The 22,718-nt window shown below is 45.4% G+C and overlaps 1 protein-coding gene across 3 annotated transcripts in view; it reads right to left on the reverse strand.

The window, feature by feature from the left end:
- The window catches only part of LOC122559935 (uncharacterized), a 232,077-nt gene that overhangs the window by 182,033 nt on the left and 27,326 nt on the right, over positions 1-22,718 (reverse strand). Inside the window, exon 2 of one of the 3 annotated variants that reach the window (XM_087995010.1) lies at positions 9,294-9,465. The exons of 1 other annotated variant lie outside the window; for it this stretch is intronic. The gene's annotated coding sequence lies outside the window, so the exon portion shown is untranslated. Of the gene's footprint in view, positions 1-9,293; positions 9,509-22,718 lie in introns of those variants that run through there. One more of the 3 variants, XM_087995011.1, reaches the window with a different exon arrangement.

Genomic DNA, 22,718 nt, shown 5'->3' on the forward strand with positions numbered 1-22,718 from the left:
CCTATCCCCCTAGTCCAGGAACTCCCCACATACGTTCAAGACACCACCCACGTCCTCCACCTCCTCCAAAACTTCCGTTTCCCCAGCCCCCAACACCTCATCTTCACCATGGATATCCAATCCCTCTACACCTCCATCCGCCATGACCAGGGCCTCCAAGCCCTCCGTTTCTTCCTCTCCCGACGTCCCCAACAGTACCCTTCCACCGACACTCTCATTTGTTTGGCCGAACTGGTCCTCACCCTTAACAATTTCTCCTTCGAACCCTTCCACTTCCCCCAGACCAAAGGGGTAGCCATGGACACATGTATGGGCCCCAGCTATGCCTGTCTCTTTGTTGGCTACATAGAACAGTTCATCTTCCGTAATTACACTGGCACCACTCCCCACCTCTTCATCCGCTATATTGATGACTGCATTGGCGCCACCTCATGCTCCCACGAAGAGGTTGAGCAATTTGTCAACTTCACCAACACATTCCACCCTGACCTTAAATTTACCTGGACCATCTCTGACACCTCCCTCCCCTTCCTGGACCTCTCCATCTCCATTAATGACAACCGACTTGACACCGATATTTTTTACAAACCCACTGACTCCCACAGCTACCTGGATTACACCTCTTCCCACCCTACCTCCTGCAAACATGGAATGCCGTATTCCCAATTCCTCCGCCTCCGCCATATCTGCTCCCAGGAGGACCAGTTCCACCACGGAACACACCAGATGGCCTCCTTCTCTAGAGACCGCAATTTCCATTCCCACGTGGTTAAAGATGCCCTCCAACGCATCTCGTCCACATCCCGCACCTCCGCCCTCAGACCCCACCCCTCCAACCGTAACATGGACAGAACGCCTTCCACCCTACAAACCTTCGCATAAACCAAATCATCTGCCGACATTTCCGCAACCTCCAAAAAGACCCCACCACCAGGGATATATCTCCCTCCCCACCCCTTTCCGTCTTTTGCAAAGACCGTTCCCTCCGTGACTACCTGGTCAGGTCCACGCCCCCAAACAACCCACCACCCCGTCCTGGCACCTTCCCCTGCCACTACAGGAACTGCAAAACCTGCGCCCACACCTCCTCCCTCACCTCCATCCAAGGCCCTAAAGGAGCCTTCCACATTCATCAAAGTTTTACCTGCACATCCACCAATATCATTTATTGTATCTGTTGCTCCCGATGCGGTCTCCTCTACATTGGGGAGACTGGGCACCTCCTAGCAGAGCACTTTAGGGAACATTGCCGGGACACCCGCACCAATCAACCACACCGCCCCATGACCCAACATTTCAACTCCCCCTCCCACTCTGCCGAGGACATGGAGGTTCTGGGCCTCCTTCACCGTCGCTCCCTCACCACCAGACGCCTGGAGGAAGAACGCCTCATCTTCCGCCTCGGAACACTTCAACCCCAGGGCATCAATGTGGACTTCACCAGTTTCCTCATTTCCCCTTCCCCCACCTTACCCCAGTTCCAACCTTCCAGCTCAGCACTGTCCCCATGACTTGTCCTACCTGCCTATTTTTCTTTCCACCTATCCACTCCACCCTCCTCTCTGACCTATCACCTTCATCCCCAACCACATCCACCCATTGTACTCTTTGTTACCTTCCCCCACCCTCCTCCCTGACCTATCACCTTCATTGTTGTGGTTCTGTTCGCCGAGCTGGGAATTTGTGTTGCAGACGTTTCGTCCCCTGTCTAGGTGACATCCTCAGTGCTTGGGAGCCTCCTGTGAAGCGCTTCTGTGATCTTTCCTCCGGCATTTATAGTGGTTTGAATCTGCCGCTTCCGGTTGTCAGTTCCAGCTGTCCACTGTGGTGGCCGGTATATGGGGTCCAGGTCGATGTGCCAAGGTTGATGGTCCAGGACCAATATACCGGCCACTACAGCGGACAGCTGGAACTGACAACCGGAAGCGGCAGGGAAAGGCCACTATAAATGCCGGAGAAAAGATCACAGAAGCGCTTCACAGGAGGCTCCCAAGCACTGAGGATGTCACCTAGACAGGGGACGAAACGCGTGCAATACAAATTCCCAGCTCGGCGAACAGAACCACAGCAACGAGCACCCGAGCTACAAATCTTCTCACAAACTTTCTATCACCTTCATCTCCACACCCACTCACCTATTGTACTCTATGCCACTTTCTCCCCACCCCCACCCTCCTCTCATTTATCTCTCCACCCTTCAGGCTCTCTGCCTGTGCTTCTGATGAAGGGTTTTTGCCCGAAACGTCGATTTTCCTGCTCCTCGGATGCTGCCTGAACTGCTGTGCTTTTCCAGCACCACTAATCCAGAATCCTTGGAACAAATACCCTGTCCTTTGTTTTGACACTGATTAAATACCCAAGCTTTCACTCCTTTGAATGAGTACCCTCTCTATCACTGTTTTGAATAAATAAATACCCTCTTTAGACTCCGCTCAAAAAATATCTTCTCCATGACCCCTTTGAAAAAAAATACTATCTTCATCACCACTTCGAAATAAATGCACTCACCACCTCTCCCTCTGACTAAATGCCCTTTCCACTTACCCTCTCCATCATCCACTCCAAATATCCTCTTCATCAACTACACTGAATAATTAGAGTCATAGAGATGTGCAGCACAGAAACAGACCCTTCAGTTCAACCCGTCCATGCCGACCAGATATCCCAACCTAATCTAGTCCCACCTGCCAGCACCCGGCCCATATCCCTCCAAACCCTTCCTATTCATATCCCCAACCAAATGCCTTTTAAATGTTGTAATTGTACCAGCCTCCCCCACTTCCTCTGGCAGCTCATTCCACACGTACCACTCTCTGTGTGAAACATTGCCCCTTAGGTCTCTTTTATATCTTTCCCCTCTCACCCTAAACCTATGTCCCTCTAGTTCTGGACTCCCCCACCCCAAGGAAAAGACCTTGTCTATTTACCCTATCCATGCTCCTCATGATTTTATAAACCTCTATAAGGTCAACCCTCAGCTTCCAACGCTCCAGGGAAAACAGCCCCAGCCTATTCAGCCTCTCCCTTTCGCTCAAATCCTCCAACCCTGGCAACGTCCTTGTAAATCTTTTCTGATCCCTTTCAAGTTTTACAACATCCTTCCAATAGGAAGGAGACCAGAATTGCACGCAATATTCCAAAAGTCATCGTCTTCATCATTGTCTCTGTATAAATGCCTGCTCCTTCTCCCCTTCTGTCCATAACAGTGCTAACAAGCAGCACCTGCTCAACAATAATCTGCTCTGTGACACTCAGTTCAGGTCCTGCCAGCACCACTCAGTTCCTGACCTCATAAAAGCCTTGACTCAAAGATGGATGAAACAGCTGAATTCCAGAGGTGAGGACACAGTGATTGTCTTTGACATCAGGGCCACGTTTCATCAAGTGCAGTATCAAGGAACCCTAGCAAAACTGGAGTCAATAAGAATCAGGGGAAAACTCTTTGCAGGTTGGAGTCATTCCTAGCACAAAGGGAAGATGGTCGTGATTGTTGTGAGTTGGTCATCTCTGGTCTAGGACAGTTCTGCAGGAGTTCCTCGGGGTAGTGTCTTAGGCCCAACCATCAACCAAAGCTACTCATCAGCAACCTCCCCTCCATAAGGTCAGAAGTGGGGATTGTTCACTGATGTTCAGCACCATTCACAAATCTTCAGATACTGAAACAGTCCATGTCAAAATGCATCAAGACCTGAACAACATCCAGGCTTGACTCAATAAATGGCAAGCAACATTCACACCACACAAGTGTCTGCAATGACTGTCTCCAACAAGAGACAATCAAACTATCTTCCCTTAACATTGAGCGACATTACCATTACTGAATTTCCCACAATCCTGGGAATTTCATTGACTTGAAACTGAACTGGACTAGCAATATAAATCCAGTGGTTACAAGAGCAGAGCAGGGATTAAGAATTCTGCAGCAAATAACTTCCTTCCTGACTCCCCAAGAGCAGCCCACCATCCACAAGACACAAGTTAGGAGCGTGATGAAATACTCACCGTATGGCTGGGTTTGTGTAGCTGCAATAGCGCTCAAGAAGCTTAACCCCAAAGAGTGGCAGAAATGCGAAACATGTTGGCTGAGAGGGTGACGGAGGCAGGTAACCTTGCAACATTTAAGAAGCATCTGGACAAGCCCACTTAAATTGCTAAGGCATAGTCGGCTATGAGATTAGTACGGTATGCTCACAAAATCAGACATTACTGGAAAAACTCAGCAGATCCGGCAGCACCGGTGGAGAGAAGGCAGAAGTTAACATTTCAGTTCTAGTGACCCTTCTTCAGAATGGGTCACTGGACTCAAAATGTTAAATTTGCTTTCTCTCCTCAGATACTGCCTGATTTGCTGCATTTTCCCACCAATTTCTGATTTCCAGCATCTGCAAGTTCTTTGGTTTTTGGTGTAGTTTGCTGGTTAGTTAGACATGGGGCCAAAGGGCATGTTTCTATACTGTATGACTCTATGATGTTATTACCGTCCAGGTCAAAGGAGCCCCTTTGATTGACAGCCCATCCATCATCTTCAACATTTGCTACAGTAACTCATCAAGGTTCCTCTGACAGTATCTTGTAAACCTCCACTTTCTACCATCTAGAAGACAGCAGCAGCAGATACTGAGAGACATCATAACTTGGAAATATACCCTTTCATATTGCTGGGTCAAAGCCCTGGAATTCCCTCCCTAATGGCACTGTAGGTCTACCCACACCTCATGGACTGCAGCAATTTGAGAAGGCAGTCACCACCACCTTCTAGAGGGCACCTAGGAATGGGCAATAAATGGGCCTATTTGCGATGGACTCCGATAATGAAATCCACATTCCTTGATTGAACAAAAAGAATTATAATGGGGTTAATTGCTGTTGCATGTCATGTGGCTCACTGGACCTTTCTGGCACTGTAGTTTTACAATGCAAAAGGAGGGCATTCGATCCATCATTTCTGGGTCAGCTCCTGAAAGAGCTACCCAGTTAGTCCCATTCACCTGCTCTATCTCCACAGCCCTCGAAATAATCACTTTCAAATACATATCCAGCTCTCTTTTGAAACCACATATGGAAACCATTTCCACCACTCTCCCAGGCAATGCATTTCAACTCTCTGAGTAAAGAACTTTCTCCTCATCGCTTTCCTCACTCTCTTGCTGCCAGTCTTGAAGTTGTGACCCCTAGTTACTGACTTACCAACTAGTGGGAACAGGTATTCCTCTTTACCCTCGAGGAGAAAGTGAGGTCTGCAGATGCTGGAGATCAGAGCTGAAAATGTGTTGCTGGAAAAGCGCAGCAGTTCAGGCAGCATCCAAGGAGCAGGAGAATCAACGTTTCGGGCATGAGCCCTTCTTCAGGAAGAAGGACTCATGCCCGAAACATCGATTCTCCTGGTCCTTGGATGCTGCCTGACCTGCTGCGCTTTTCCAGCAACACATTTTCAGCTTCCTCTTTACCCTGTTAAAATTTTATATAATTTTGAACACTTCAATAAAACAAACACCTCTTAATCTTCTCTGTTCCAAGGAGGATAAGGCCAATTTCTCTAATCTTTCCTGTATCTAAAAACTTTCATCCCTGTTATCATTCTAGTAAATCTCCTTTAAATTCTCTCCGGGGCTTTAACACCTTTCCTTAAACAAGTTGCCCAGAACTGAACACAAATACTCCAAAGGTCATCACTGTCTCTGCATAAATGCCCATGACTTACTTCTTCTGTACCCGACAGTGCTAGCAAACACAATGCCTCTGCATTGTTTCTGACCAATGACCTGTCGAGGTACAGAATCTAGCTTTTATACTCTCTGCCTCTATTTATAAACCCAAAGATCCTATAAGCCTTCTTAATAACTGCTTCAACTTGCATGACCACTTCCAGAGAATCATGCATGTGAAATTGACGTCCGTTTGGTCCTGTATCCCCTCAAAGTTGGACCCTTGAGCCTGTATGTTTTGACTGTGTCTTTTCTATCCTCGTGCATTACCTGATATTTCTCTGCATTGAAATTAATCTGCCAGATACCTGCCTATTTAGTCTCTCTAAAGTTGCTCAGCATCATCCTCATAATTCACTATTCTCCCTAGTTTAGTATCATCTGCAAATTTAGAGATTTTGCCCTCAACACCCATCTTCAAATCTTTTATACAAATCAGAAAAAGGAAGGATCCAAACACCAGTCCCTGAGAATCCCTACATAGTATAAGCAGGCCATTCAGCTCATTGAATCCACATCGACCCACCAAACAGCATCACACGCAGACCCATCCCTACCCTATCCCTGTAACCCTGCATTTCCCATGACTAATCCACCTGGACCCTACGGGCAATTTAGCGTGGCCAATCCACCCTAAGCTGCACATCTTTGGACTGAAGGAGGAAACAAGAGCACCCAAAGAAAACCCACACAGACACAGGGGCAATGTGCAAACTCCACACAGACAGTCACCCAAGGGTGGAATCAAACCGGGTGCTCTGGTTTCCTCCCACAGTCCAAAGATGTGCAGGTTAGGTGAATTGGCCATGTTAAATTGCCCGTAGTGTTAGATAAAGGGGTAAATGTAGGGGAATGGGTGGGTTGCGCTTCGGCAGGTCGGTGTGGACATGTTGGGCCGAAGATAATCTAATCTGTAAATAATCTAATCTAATCTCAACAAACCCGAATCTCTGGTGCTGTGAGGCAGCAGTGCTAACCACTGAGCCACCATGCTGTCCCTCTTTCAACTTGTCTCCAGTGTGAGAAATGCCTATCTATACTTCCTCCCTGTTCTGCATCTTTTAGACAGCTTTGAATCCATGCTGCCGAGGATTCTTCAATCCTAAACATTTCTGATTTGATTAGATTAGATTACTTACAGTGTGGAAACAGGCCCTTCGGCCCAACAAGTCCACGCCGAAGCGTAACCCACCCATACCCCTACATTTACCCCCTTACCTAACACTACGGGCAATTTAGCATGGCCAATTCGCCTGACTTGCACATCTTTGGACTGTGGGAGGAAACCGGAGCCCCCGGAGGAAACCCACGCAGACACGGGGAGAACGTGCAAACTCCACACAGTCAGTCGCCTGAGTCGGGAATTGAACCCGGGTCTCTGGCGCTGCGAGGCAGCAGTGCTAACCACTGTGCCACCGTGCCGCCCACAGCACCAGAGACCAGTTTCAATTTCATGTCTGTGTGGGTTTTTGCTGAGTGTTCTGGTTTGCTCCCATAGTCCAAAGATGTGCCGGTGAGATGGATTGGCCATGTTAAATTGCCCCGTACACTCCAGGGTTGTGCAGGCTAGGTGGATATGCCATGGTGAATGTAGGAATAGGGTTGGTGTAGACTCGATGGACTGAATGGCCTCTTTTCACATTGTAGCAATTCTATGAACATCCACTGCCTGTGTCATCAAAGGATTTCATCAAAGAAATCAGTTAAATTTGTCAGACACGACCTGCACATGACAAAGCAGCATTATTATATTTTCCTTAAAGTGATATTTATCTTATCCTGTATTTTGGCCTCATCAGTTTTCCCACTATTGATGTTTAGCTGACAGGTCGGTAGTTTCTGGGTTATGCTTTGCCTCTTTCTCAAAAAACAATGTCACATTTGCAATTCTCCAGTCCCACAAGATGCCTGCAACATTTCTGTCAATGGCTCCACAATTTGCTCTCTCAGCAATCTAAGATGCATCCTGTCTGAACCTGGAGACTTCTCTACCTGGAGTGCTACCAACCTTTTTGCACCTTTTCTTAATCTATCACTATACTGCTCAGATGCTCAACACCCACATTTTCAACTAGTTCTTAAAGTGTTAAAAGGTTGTCTGCTATAGTTTTTCCCTGGTTTTATAGATTGTCACTCACTTGATGGGTCTATAATGGTGGCAGTAAATAGTAGAGTTCTCGGGGTTGCTGCATTAATGGGGCCTACTGTGAGTCTTCATGATCATGAAGGCAATGGCCAAGTGGTATTATTGCTGGACTGTTAATCCAGAGACCCAAGTAATGTCCTGGGAACCCAGGTTTGAATCCTGCCATGGCAGATGGTGAAATTTGAATTCAATAAGCCAGGAATTAAGAGTCTAACGATGACCATAAAACATTATTGATTGTTGGAAAAACTCAATCGGTTCACTGATGTCTGTTAGGGGAGGAAACCGTAATCCTTACCTGGTCTGGCCTACATGTGACTCCAGACCCATAGCAATGTGGCCGACTCTGGCAAATTATGGATGGGCAATAAATGTTGATCAGGCCGGTGACGTCCTCATTCTATGAATGAACTAAAAAAAAAGTTGAAAATCATACAACACCAGGTTATAGTCCAAGAGGTTTATTTGGAAGCACTAGCTTTGCTCTGAAAGCTTCTAGTTCGAAATAAACCTGTTGAACTATAACCTGATGTTGTGTGATTTTCAACTTTGTCCACCCCAGTCCAACAGCAGCACCTCCACATCACTAATGTAATGGCATTCACCCAATCAGACCATTCAATGCAACTGTGTCCAGTTCTGTTCACTGGAATTGTGTATGACTGGAGTTATGTTCTTTGGGTTTCTGTAAAATTCAGCTCCCTAGGGTTGTGTACATTCCCATTTACTGGGGCTGTGTGTACATCTATTCACTTATGTTCACATGGGCCGTGCAAAATTTAATCACTGGATCTGTGAAGTCTCATTCATTGGAGTTGTTCACTTCAGTTGTACATACTGGGGCTCACGGGGTTGTGTATACAGTAATGATGATCATATGTTTTTATATAATGGGGATCACTGGGATTTGCATAATGGGGATAACTGGTTTATTATGGGAATCACTAAACTTTATATAATGGGGAACTCTGGGTTTTGTGCGATGGAGTGATTGGATTATTATTATGGGATCACTGGGTTTGGTATTCAAGGGGGTCACTGGATTGTTTATATGAAGGTAACTCCCTTTGTTAGGAAATTAGATCACATCCCAGTTTACTCTCCCCTAAGTTTGCAGCAGTTTTTACAGGAATATGTTCTACTACCATGGTAGATCTGAACTCCAATATACTACAGGCCTCAACTCAGAAATCACCCTGTCGGCCGTAATAGAGGATTGAACCCTGTTCCAGCAGATTAAAGTGAAGTGATCTGAAACTTATTCATTGTCTATCAGCATTGTATTTTTCACTTTCAGACTAATCACAATAAACTGCCATAAATCCATTCTTCCCATGTCACACAAGCTCTCACCTATTCCTTCTTAGGGTCATTTAGGATTATTGTGGGTTGTGTAATAGGCTTTTGCCAAGATTTTCTATTTCTATTTCAGTACGACCTACCTTATACTGAAAGATTGTACTGCAGTCCAAGTTCATGTCCCTCGTACAGAAAAAGTCAGTGAGGAAGTAGTTTAGCTGCACCCAGTTACATGGAAACATAGTTCTGTTTGCCACCTGGCAGAGCAGTGACACCAGCTACAGCAGATCAACAAAGCTTCATCCTGGACCCTCGCTGAAATACAAACGCTGTTATCAGTAAAACATGAAAATTTGCTGCTGGGGAGATCTCCAAAGGACTTTTTGTAAATCCTCGCAGCAAAATATCATTTCTAAAAAGTGGTTACTGCGTATCACTGTAAAATGATAATGTGTAGGCGGTGAACAGAAGTGACATGAGATATGAAGGAAGTGAGCTAACCTCAGTCTCATTAAATGGGAAATTGCTGCAGAAACTGCAGGTTGCATTGCAAAGCAGGATTCTCAACTCGAATGCTATATTTCATGATTGTGAATATTTGACACAAACCATTTGAACTCCTCCCTCGTACCATTTAAAATTTAAAGTTAACAAGTTTCAGTTCATCAAGAACAAGGCATGGTCTACGTTGGAGGGATAGAATTGCCCTAATTTTCACACCTGGTCATCTTTTTGTAAAATTCAATCAAGTTGGTCAGACATTCCTTTTCCTTAACAAAACAATGCTGACTATCCTTGAACAAAACTTGCCTCTTCAAATGCCGATTAACTCTGTCCCTCAGAATTACTTCCTATAGCTTCACTACCAAAGGTTAAACCAACTGGTGCATAGTTTTCTCCTTTGTCGCTTGCTCTATTTTTGAGTAACGATACCACATTGGCTATCCTCCAGTCCTCTTTCATTACTCAATGAATGGCAAGACACTGGGGAGCTCAGACGAACAGAGAGAGCTTAAGGTGCTTCTCCAACTGAAATTTTTCAAAGCAGTGACCAGGTGTGTGGATGAGGGCAATGTCATTGATGGAGTCGACTTGTCTTCAGCAAGGCTTTTAATAAGATCCTGTAGGGGATGCTGATAGCAAAGGTAAGAGCCAATGGGATCCAAGAAAATTTGGCAAATTGGATCACAATTGGAAGCAGAAGGTGGTGGTTAACAGGTGGTTTTCTGACTGGAAGTCTGTGTTCATTGGGGTCTCACAGTGGTCAGTGTTGGGGCCTTTGCTGTTCACAGTTTATATAAGTGATTGGTGCTTAAGTATAGACAGTTGATCAGTAAGTTTGCAAATTACACAAACATTGGTGAGATGGTAAATAGCCAGAGGATGGCCTTAGATTTCATAAGGATGAACATGGGCTGGTCAGATGGGTGGATCAGGGACAAATGGAATTCAATCTGGATAACTGTGACGTGATGCACCTGGACAGCACAAACAAGCCAAGAGTATACAGAAATAGTAGGACCCTGAGAAGCACTGAGGGGTCAAAGGTATGTGTAAACCGGTCCCTTTACGTACCAGGACTAGTGGATAAAGTAGTTAAGAAAGCATGTGGTCCAATTGCCATTATCAGCTGAAGCATAGAGTTTAAAAGCAGGGAGATGATGCTGAAATTGTACAAAATGTTGGTTAGGCCACAATGAGAGTATTGTGTTCAGTTCTGGAATCTACATAATCGGAGGGATGTTATAGCACTGGAGTAGGTGCCAGTTACCAGGATGTTGCCTGGGCTAGAGATTTTCAGTTATGAAGAAAGGTTGGATAGACTAACATTGTTTCCCATGGAGCAGAGGAGATTGAGAGAAGACATGATTGTGATGTATAAAGTTATGAGGGTTATAGATGCGGTAGACAGAAAGGGACTTTTCCCCTTGATGGAGGGATCAATGACAAGGGTGGCATACATTCAGGGTAAGGATCAGAAGGTTTAGAGGAAACATGAGGGCAGTGGGAATACGGAACTCATTGCCTATAAGGGTCGTAAAGGCAAAAGCCCTCATAACATTTAAGAATTATTTAAATGGGCATTTGCAATTTCAAGGCATACAAAGCCATGGGCTAAGCTGGAAAAAAGGGATTAGAATAGTTAGGTTATTCTTGTTGAGCAGCGTGAATGTCATAAAGTCCAAGAGTGGTACAGCTTGTAAACAGACAATTCGGTCCAACTCATCCATGCTGACCAGATATCCTTAATTAATCTAGTTCTGTTTGCCAGACCTTTCCATTTCTATCTCGGGTGACCGAATCAACACGGACATTTACTATAAACCGACCGACTCCCACAGCTACCTAGACTACACCTCCTCCCACCCTGCCCCCTGTAAAAACACCATCCCATATTCCCAATTCCTTCGTCTCCGCCGCATCTGCTCCCAGGAGGACCAGTTCCAATACCGTACAACCCAGATGGCCTCCTTCTTCAAAGACCGCAATTTCCCCCCAGATGTGATCGACGATGCCCTTTACCGCATCTCCTCCACTTCCCGCTCCTCCGCCCTTGAGCCCCGCACCTCCAACCACCACCAGGACAGAACCCCACTCATCCTCACCTACCACCCCACCAACCTCCATATACAGCATATCATCCGCCATCATTTCCGCCACCTCCAAACGAACCCTCCTCTCCCCTATCAGCATTCCGAAAAGATCACTCCCTCCGTGACTCCCTCGTCAGGTCCACACCCCTGCAACCGCAAGAAATGCAAAACTTGTGCCCACACTTCCCCCCTTACTTCCCTCCAAGACCCCAAGGGATCCTTCCATATCTGCCACAAATTCACCTGCACCTCCACACACATCATTTATTGCATCCGCTGCACTCGATGTGGCCTCCTCTATATTGGGGAGACAGGCCGCCTATTTGCGAAACGTTTCAGAGAACACCTCTGGGACACCCGGACCAACCAACCCAACCACCCCGTGGCTTAACACTTCAACTCCCCCTCCCACTCCACCAAGGACATGCAGGTCCTTGGACTCCTCCATCGCCAGACCATAGCAACACGAAGGTTGGAGGAAGAACGCCTCATCTTCCGCCTAGGAACCCTCCAACCACAAGGGATGAACTCAGATTTCTCCAGTTTCCTCATTTCCCCTCCCCCCACCTTGTTTCAGTCAAATCCCTCGAACTCAGCACCACCTTCCTAACCTGCAATCTTCTTCCTGACCTCTCCGCCCCCACCCCCACTCCGGCCTATCACCCTCACCTTGACCTCCTTCCACCTATCGCATTTCCAAAGCCCCTCCCCCAAGTCCCTCCTCCCTACCTTTTATCTTAGCCTCCTGGACACACTATCCTCATTCCTGAAGAAGGACTCATGCCCGAAATGTCAATTCTCCTGTTCCCTGGATGCTGCCTGACCTGCTGCGCTTTCCCAGGAACACATTTTCAGCTCTGATCTCCAGCATCTGCAGTCCTCACTTTCTCCTGCCAGCATTGGGCCCATATCTCTCCAGATCTTTCCTGCTTATGTACCCATCCAGATGCCTTTTAAATGTTGCCCCTTAGGTCCCTTTTAAATCATTCTCCTCTCACCCTAAACCTATGCCCTCTAGTTTTGGACCACTCCCACCCCCCTCCAATCCTGGGGAAAAGACCTATTCACCCTATCCATGCCCCTCATGATTTTATAAATCTCTTATAAGGTTACCCCTCAGCCTCTGACACTCCAGAGAAAACAGCCCCAGTCTATTCAGCCTCTCCCTATAGCTCAAATCCTCCAGGCCTGGCAACATCCTTGTAGATCTTTTCTGAACCCTTTCAAATTTAACAAAATCTTTCCTATAGTAGTGAGATCAGAATTGCACGCAATATTCCAAAAGTGGCCAAACCAATGTCCTGAACAGCTGCAACATGACTTCTGAACTCCTGTACTCAATGTATTGACCAATAAAGGCTTTCTTCACTAAACACCAAACACCTTCTTCACTATCATATCTACCTGCAACTCCACTGTCAAGGAACTATGACCCTGCACTCCAAGGTCTCTCTGTTTGACAAACTCCCCTGGACCTTACCATTAAGTGTATAAGTCCTGCCCTTATTTGCCTTACAGCACCATACCTTAATCTAAATTAAACAGTCTCTGCCACTCTTCGGCCTACAAGGTCCCCTTGTACTCTGAGGTAAGCTTATTTGCTGTTCACTACACCATCAATTTTGGTGTCATCTGCAAACTTGCTAACCAGAACTCTTACATTCACATCTAAATCATTTATATAATTGTCAAAAAGCAGTGACCCAGCATTGATTCCTTGCGACACACCACTGATCACAGGCATCCAGTCCGAAAAGCTACCCTCCACCACCACCCTCTGTCTCCTACCTTTGAGCCAATTTTGTATTTAAGTGGCTAGCTCTCCAAGTATACCATGTGATCTAAACTTGGTAACCACTCCATCGCCTGACCATAGCAACACGACGGTTGGAGGAAGAATGCCTCATCTTCCGCCTAGGAACCCTCCAACCACAAGGGATGAACTCAGATTTCTCCAGTTTCCTCATTTCCCCTCCCCCTACCTTGTCTCAGTCAAATCCCTCGAACTCAGCACCGCCTTCCTAACCTGCAATCTTCTTCCTGACCTCTCCAGTTTCCTCATTTCCCCTCCCCCCACCTTGTCTCAGTCAAATCCCTCGAACTCAGCACCGCCTACCTAACCTGCAATCTTCTTCCTGACCTCTCCGCCCCCACCCCCACTCCGGCCTATCACCCTCACCTTGACCTCCTTCCACCTATCGCATTTCCAACGCCCCTCCCCCAAGTCCCTCCTCCCTACCTTTTATCTTAGCCTGCTGGACACAAAATCTTTCAAAACGCTTTGCTGAAGTCAATATAGACTACGGCTGAAGGACCTTTATCTATGTTGTAGATCGCTATGATTCTCTGACTAGGGAGCTGGGTACATATGTGCACAAGTAATTAAAGGTGGCAAGGCAGATAGAGTGAGCAGCTAACAAAGCATACAATATTCCAGGCTTCATTAAGAAGGACAAGAGTAGTCAGGTTATGCAGTATCAGTCTAAGGCACGAGTTCCACTAAATTCCAGGAAGGAGGTCAACACATTAGAGAGAGTGCGGTAATAGTTTATAAATTTTCAGGGACTTGAAAATTCACTTATGTCAATGGAATGGAGAAGTTGGAACATTTTTCCTCAGAGCTCAGAATGCTGAGGGCAGATTAGTTGGAATTTTTCAAAATCATGAACAGAAAAGATAGGGAAAAATAGCTCTTGCTCATAAAAGAATTGAAAACCGGAGTGCACTTTAACAGTGTTTTGCAGAAGACATTAGGGTGATGTGAAAGAAAAAAACAATTTCACACAGCGAGCTGTTAGGTTATGGAATGCACTGTCTGGAAACGTAGGCAAGTTCAATTGAGGCATTCAAGATGTCATTGGATAGTTATTTAAATAAGGTTGCGCAGGGATAGTACCGGAAAATGGCGTTAAATTAAAATGCACAGATAACTGGTGAATGCGCAAATGGGCCAAATGCCCTCCTTTTGCAACAAGACTTTTCTATGTTTCTGGGAACTGAGCTGACAGGCACCTTGAGAAATATGCATTTTACTGAAAATCAGATAATTGAATGTAACTGCGGAGTAAAGCTACTGTTTAGCTGGAACTGGTGGCTAAGCCTACAGAGAAAAGGAGCTGAAAATCTGTGCACGTCCAGATTTTTGAAAGGTTTTATGGCTGACATTAGTGACGTGAATGATGAGGGGACCACCAGTAGAATCAGTGAGCTCTTTCTTCCATGTGCTATTTAATTATCAATTATAGCTTTAACCAATCATCATATGCCTTTTAATTCATATTTCATTGATGTTGGTTTTAGTTTGATTGTCATAAAGTTTAAATGTGAATCTTGAGTGGTTATGGTAGCTCAGTGGTTAGCGCTGTTACCTCACAGCACCAGGACCCGGGATGGATTCCAACCTTGGGTGACTGCCTGTGTGGAGTTTGTGCATTCTCCCCGTGTCTGTGTGAGTTTCCATCAGATTTCCTGGTTTCCTCCCATAGGCCAAAGACATATCGATTAGATGGATTAACCAGGATAAATGTATGAGTAGAGATCTGGATGGGATGCTCTTTGGAGGGTTGGTGCAGATTTGATAGACCAAATGGTCTCTTTCCATTCTGTCAGGATTCTATGTTTGTTCATGGGTTTTCTCGTTAAGCTCATTCAGTTAATTTGTTTTTTATAGTTTGTTGACCGCCCAAGGAACTCTGTCCAGCTCCTTCAGAATCTTTTATGCCTCATTGAGATCACCTCTCATTCTTACAGTATCGTGGTGGTTCATGGTTACTACTGCCTTACAGCACTAGGGGCCCGGGTATGATCCCAGCCTCGGGAGTCCAGTGCAGAGTTCACACATTCCAGTGCAGAGTTCACACATTCTCTCCATGTCCGCGTGGATTTCCTCAAGGTGCTCCGGTTTCCTACCGCAGTCCAAAGTTATGCAAGTTAAGTGTATTGGCCATGCTAAATTGCTCATAGGGTCCAGGAATGTGCTTTGGATTAGCTTTGGGAAATGCAGGGTTACGGTTGGGTCAGTGTGGATTCAATGGGCCGAATGGCCTGTTTCCACACCGTAGGGAATCTATGATTCAAATCACTAGAGAATATCAGTCCAATTTACTCAGATCCTCACTGTCATCTGTAGGATCAATCTAGTCAATACGGAGACCAAAATTTCACACAGCATTTCAAATGTAGTCTCAACAAAACCCTTTATAGTGGAACACATTTATAGCCAAAGGTCTTTAGCCCTGTGCCCAAGCCCTTTATAATATGAATCCACATGCCACATGCCTTCCTAATTTCTTACTGCATCCAGTGTTAACCTTTCATGCTCCTTGAAACACACAGCATCCTGCTCAGCATTAACATTTACAAATTTCACACTTTTGGAAAAAATAATTCTGCTTTCACTTCCCAATGTTATAACGTGTCTGTATTATTGGATGGGATTTTACACCCTTCCTCTTGGAAGTTTGAATACAGGAAGGGCATTTAAATTCCTGTCTGTACCACTCAGCCTGCCGGGTCCACACCAGCCCTCCAAACAGGATCCCCTACCTTTGTAACCCAGCACTTCCCACGGCTCATCTGCCTAGCCTACACATCCCTGAACATTATGGGCAATTTAGCATGGCCAACCCACCTAACCTGCACATCATTGGACTGTGGAACAAAATGAGAGCAACTGGAGGAAACCCCAAACAGACATGGGGAGAACATGCAACTCCACACAGACAGTCGCCCAGGGTAGAATCAAATCCATGTCCCTGATGGTGTGAGGCAGCAGCACTAGCCACTGTGCCACTGTGTTTATTCACACATGGAGAGTTCTTGACACTGATTGAGAGCTTGCTCTGAGGGAGCTCTCAGAGTGAACAGGATGTCTGCCACTCCTGCTTATACCTGTCAGCCAGAGCTCCCTGATTGAACCAGATTAACAGCCCCAATGAGGGAACTCATATTCTATGCCATCCACCTGGCTGACCTTTTTAAAATGATTGCATGTCTTCCCTCCTGAGTCTGAGGACATAGTTCATTTCTTCTCCTTGAGTGTTTTAATACTGAGTCAGATTTTGGTGATAGGAGCAATGTGTAACAAACAGTAACTCACGGCTGGTGCCCAGAGCATCTTAGAAGAACTTTATTCTCTTCTTCAGGGGACAAAGATGCTGAGGTGGTGGTATCTGCTGTGTTCCATGGTTCTCAGGTTCTGAGGTATCCTCAATACTGAATGGAGAGGGAGAGGGAGAACCCATAGGTTCCAGAACAATCAGAAAGGCACATTTTGCTCCCACATCATTTGTGAGTTTGCAGCTTTCATATGGTCCATGTGCTTGTTCAGGACCATTGCAGCTACCTGAAAGTTATACATCACTGGACAGACATCAGCATCAACCATGCCTCTTACCCATGCACAGCCATTCCTCTGGTTTCAACATAAACCTTCATTCCCTGAGTGAACTGTCTCTCTCGCTCAGTGGAGCTTGTGTCTGGCATTGGCACTCCTGATGTTGCTTCACGCTACCATCAACCCCACCACCCAACCCCCCACCCCACATCTGGGAAGATCAGATTTAACCTGGTACGTAGTCTTCTCCCCATTAGCAACTCTGCTGGAGCTACTCCTGCAGTTGCGGGTAGGGTGGTCCTGGAACTGGGACAGTTTGGTATATAATGATGCTGTAGGCTGTTTCTTTAAGCCTGCCTTCAAAGCTTGGACTGCTGTTTTCTGCCCAACCCTTGGATGTTATTGAGCTGTCCTTATATGTTGAATATCATTTGACTTCAGGAAATTCCTTGCTGTTCTGTTATCTGTGACCAACACTTCTAGGAGAGCATGCATTGCAACAGTTACACTTGGTTTTTCTATTGTCGTCCCCATGTTTGACAAATGAATTCAATGCACATCCAGCCCAATTATGTAGGTGTCCACAATGACTAAGAACATTGAGCCCATGAAAAGGACCTGTATAGTTGATGTGCAACTGAGTCCAGAGTATACCCAGCAATTCCCATGAATGTGCGGGAGCTGCTGGAGGTAATTTTTGTCCTTGTCGGCACTCTGGGCACTGCCCCACCAAGATGGCTATGTCTGCATCTAATTTCTCACCAACATCTTCATTTCAGAAAACCCTAGATGACCCTGGTGAAGGTCAGCCAGTATCTGGCGGTGACCTCTGCTTGGGTCAATCACTCTTGCTCCCCATAATAATATGTTGTCCTCTACTGTGATCTGGTCTCTTCAGGTCCAAAAAGGTTTCAGTTCTGGTTGTGATGGCCCATTACCATCAGTTTTGCCAAGACCAAATCTTTCTGCATTCAAAGTCTGATATTATCAGCTGCAACTGGAAGTGTGTCCAGAAAATTTAAAACCACTATAGACTCTTCCGGTGGTGATACCACAGGCGGTGTATCTGCCAGCAGGAGGTAGTTCAATGCATCTGTATTTGCCACCTTGGCCTCCTGGATGATGTTCCAACTTGTAATTATACCCACTTACTATTAGAGCCCACTGCTGAATTTGGCCTGAAAAGTAGACTTTGCATGGGATTGTTGTCATTTACTATTACAAGTTTACAAAGACATCGGTGGAACTTCTTGATTCCAAAAATGACTGCCAAACCTTGCTTCTCTAATTGGTTGTTTTAGCCAAAGTACTGATCCATATGCTAATTGGGTATGCCTCTCCGTTGGGTTAATACTACCCTGATGCCGAATGGGGAGGTATTGCATCAGGTCTCACTGGGGATAACAGAGTGCCAACGCTTCAGAAGATGATACAAACAACTCTCCTATAATGCGATAGTTGGGTCCCCTTGCAATGTTGTGTTTTCGAAAACTGCACAATACAAGTTTTGGGCCCTATGGGAAAACTCCAGTTTAGCGAACCTGTCCATTTCTCATTAGTTACAGAAATGTCAAGTTGTTACAAGCGAAATTTCCCAATGTGTTGTATTCTCTGCTCCTGGAGTGGAGTTTATCCAGATCCTGGTTCTCTGTCATTAAACTCAGTGAAAGTTCTGGAAGGTGTTTTCTGGTGTGAGTAAAATCTCCTTTTTTTTGAGGGTTGGCATGCTCTGAATGGCTGGAGGTTTTGATGGGTCTTGGGTTTCAGAGAGAATGAAGGGCCGGGACTCTCAAATCCTCAGCCCACTCCTTTCAAATGGAGATTGGATGAACTTGGACTGGGCATAACTTGGGGTTGGTTGGGTTGGGGAGAGATGAGGGTCACCAGTAGTCCGTCTTTAGTTTCACACCTCCCCCTTCCACATACATACACTCTCTCTTGTAAAACTACCATCTGTTGAAGCTTCAGATAGCCAGCAAATGAGCCTCTACTTAACAAAAGGCCCTGTCTTTTGCTCCCTGTCTTTCTCTCTCCCTTCCTGCTCCTTGGCACCCTGCGCACCCCCCCTCCCCCCATGTCCATGCATGATCCCAGTAAGCATTCAGCAAGATATTCCAATGTCAGCTTCCCCTACTTTAGTTGCAGATAGAAGCAAATAAATGCACATGCACAGACAACAACCTGTTGGTATAGATGCACCAGCAGAATAAATCACAGCCGGCTGATAATACAGAGGATGGAATTGCATTAAAGAGAACGCAAGTTGTCTTTTGAAAAGAGTTCTGCAACTCACAAATCACATTCCAGCCAAATCACAATTACAAAATGCACATTATATGAGAACGACCTGTAGCTGTTTCTTCACTTCCCTGAAAGCTATGGCTTGGTTATGTGACCATTTCCAAGGTGACCTTTTTCTAAGAGTTGATGCAAAGGTTCCAGGATGGAGGCCAGGTTATGTATTAACTTGCCACAACAATTCACCAGCCGAAGGAAAGACCTAAGCTCTGGAACTGACTTAAGAGCTAGAGCGCCTTTGGTCACCCTCACTTTATGTGTGTAACCAAATCTTGAGCTTATGCTTGCTACATCGACCCTCCTGCTGCTCAGATGCTGCTTAAAAAATAATTTCCAGCACCACACTTTTTGACTCTCATCTCCAGTATCTGCAGTCCTCACTTTTTCCTCGTTGACTCTTTAGACCAAGTAGGGGTGCCTGAAACACACATTTTCCCTTTTAAGTTGGATGCTGGCCAGAGAGTAATGTGTAAGGACTATGTCCCTCCCCCAAGTTCTCTAAGTACTCTTTATTGGTCTCCCCTGTTATTAGCACGTCATCTAGATAAATGGCAACCTAGGGTAAGACCTTGTAAACTGTCTTGTATTGTCCACTGAAAAATTGTAGAGGCTCGTGATACACTAAATGGCAGTCTTACATTTGGTATAAATCCTTATGTGTAATAATTGTAGCACACTTCAAACCTAACTGCAAGTACACATGACTCATGTCCAGCTTCATGAAAGAAAGCCCCCACCCAATTGGGTTTTTATCCAGCTGCAAAAAGCAGTTTAGTTTGTTTAAAATCCCCACAAACGAAAGCAACTTGTCAGGTTGCACAAGCAGTATGACTGGCACAGGCCATTCCACAAACTGGACTGGCTTGATGATGACTTCGCTTTTCAGCTTTCTGATTCCTGCCTCTCCTTCTGCTGTAAGCCAAATGGCACTGGGTGGGCCTTCCAGAATTGTGGAATTGCTTCCTGGTCAACATGCAAGGTGGCCTTGGCTCCTTTGATAGGCCCCAGACCTTCCTGAAAAGCTTCCAGCTATTTAATTAGGACTTCACTCAAGCAGTTATTTTCTGATCGAAAAATGTTCAGCCAATCGACATGAATTTTTCTCAACCAATTTTGCCACATCAAGCTTGGGCTTGAGCCTCTTACTACAATCAGTCGTAACTGAACCAGCTGTTTCTCACAAGAGACCAGAACCAATGTTGTACCATTATTCTGTAAAGGTTCCCCGGTATGTGTTCTCAGTCTAGCTGAGATCTTACGCAAACCTGGAGTTCAGAGTGAATTTTGTTAAAGACTGGTTCTGCGATCATTGAAACGGCCGGGTCGGTATCGACTTCCATCTGAACCAGGTGACCATTTAACCAGAACTTATTTTGATTGGTTCTGATTTGGATACTACAAAGCAATTTAACTGTTCCAAACCAGATGTCAGAGAGGATCTTTTAGTGTGTATCCTCTCCTGGGTACCAGCCTATGAATTCTCTTACTCAATTTAGGTCTAGTGGGACTCTTTTGTTGTCTCCAGTCTACAATGGCTTGCTGGTTGGGATCCTGAAGAAAATTTTAACCATTTGGCAAGGCTTGGCTTTGTTTTGGACCTAAATTGTAGGCAGACCTAAATTCCCTCTATTCAGGATATGTCCTAGGTGAAGCTATACAATTGCCTTCACTCAAGTGGTGTTCCCAAGCTCAGTCAGATTCGCGAGGGTTTCCACATTCCATTGAAATATCCCATATACTAAAAGGTCTCTCAACATCTCATTAACAGTTCAACCAAAGTCTTATGCCAGTCGTCTTAACCTGATCAAAAATCCTGATACACATTCCCCTTGTTCTTAAATTGCCAACTAAAACCAATAGTATCTCAGAATTAGACGAGGGTTGTAGTTTAATATTCCTTTAATAAATTCTTCAGTTCTGGAAAGGTATTTGTTGCCTCAGGGAAAGTCAAGTTCCTAATAACCAAAAAAGCTACAGGTCCACAAGTCATCAGGATAATTACTCATTGCTTTTAACCTATCCTAGTGTCATTAGCCTGGAAAAATACTGCATTCTTTTCACATTCTGGGCCCAGCCATAGACAGCAGGATAGAATATTCCAAGCATCCCAAATAACAACATGATGCCAGAAATGCTTACCACAACTCTAAAATGACTGGTGCAAGCAATTTTTTTCAGGAATGTGCTTTTCTGTCATCACCACTGAAATAACTCCACAGAGGCCAGTATCCCATCATCAAGTCACCTTTTATTTACATGTGAAGTGTCATTGATGCTGATCCAGTTCCCTCAGAACCAGCTCTCAGTGTGAACAGGATGTCTGACACTCCTGTTCTTACCTGTCAGCCAAGGCTCCCTGATTGGACCAGGTTAATAACCCCTGTCAGGGAACTCACATTCTATGAAGTTCATCTGGCTGACCTCATTACAATCATGATATGCCAGGCATCAATCTAGGCACCAGAGACGACATGTTTGTGCCAAAATGGGAAGTGTCTGCCAGACTGGTTGAGCAGCGACTGATATAGTCGTACTCACAGAAACCTTCCCTTCTTAACATAATATAGAAATACAAATCAAACTTAAAGATATACATAGTTCTGTCTGCTTAAGAATCTAGTTTTCAAATAATAGCGATACAACAAGATTCTTCATCATGATATCATCACCACTATCAACATCCTGGGGGTTTACCATTGACCAGGAACTGAATTGGACTGTGGTTACAAGAACACATCAGGAGTTTTGGGGAGAGAGAAGTGGATGAGTACAGCTCCATCAACACTCAAGAAGCTTAACACGATCCAGCCCACTTGGATGATAGCCCATTCATTACCTTCAACGCTCGCTACAGTAACTCATCAAAGCTCCTCGGACAGTACCTTCTAAACCTGTAATTATCTCCAACCAGGAGGACGGCAGCAGCAGCAGATACATAGGAACATCACCTCCTGTAAATTGCCCTCCAAACCACTCACCATCCTGACTTGGAAACATATTGCCACTCCTTCAGTGTCTCTGGGTCAAAATCTTGGAATTCCCTCTTCTTCCAGCATCATGGGTTTACCTGCTGCACACGAACCACAGTGGTTCAGAAACCAGCTTCTCAAGGGCAAATAGGGAAGGGCAATAATTACTGTGGTAGTCAGCAATATCCACATTCCCACAAACAAATAAAACAAAGTTTGGTATTACAATTGTCTTAACTCCACTTTCCTGCCTGTAGCAAGGTGAGGTCTACCCATCTATGAGTGAGTAATGGTAGGTTTTATTGGATATAACCATAAACAGAGGATGGTGGGAGGGAATATCTGATCTGGAGCCCCACAGGTCCAGGTATA

Source organism: Chiloscyllium plagiosum, unplaced genomic scaffold, assembly GCF_037043375.1.
Source record: "Chiloscyllium plagiosum isolate Xiang-an unplaced genomic scaffold, Cpla_swu_hap1 HiC_scaffold_15, whole genome shotgun sequence".
In the NCBI taxonomy this organism is placed as follows: Eukaryota; Metazoa; Chordata; class Chondrichthyes; order Orectolobiformes; family Hemiscylliidae; genus Chiloscyllium; species Chiloscyllium plagiosum.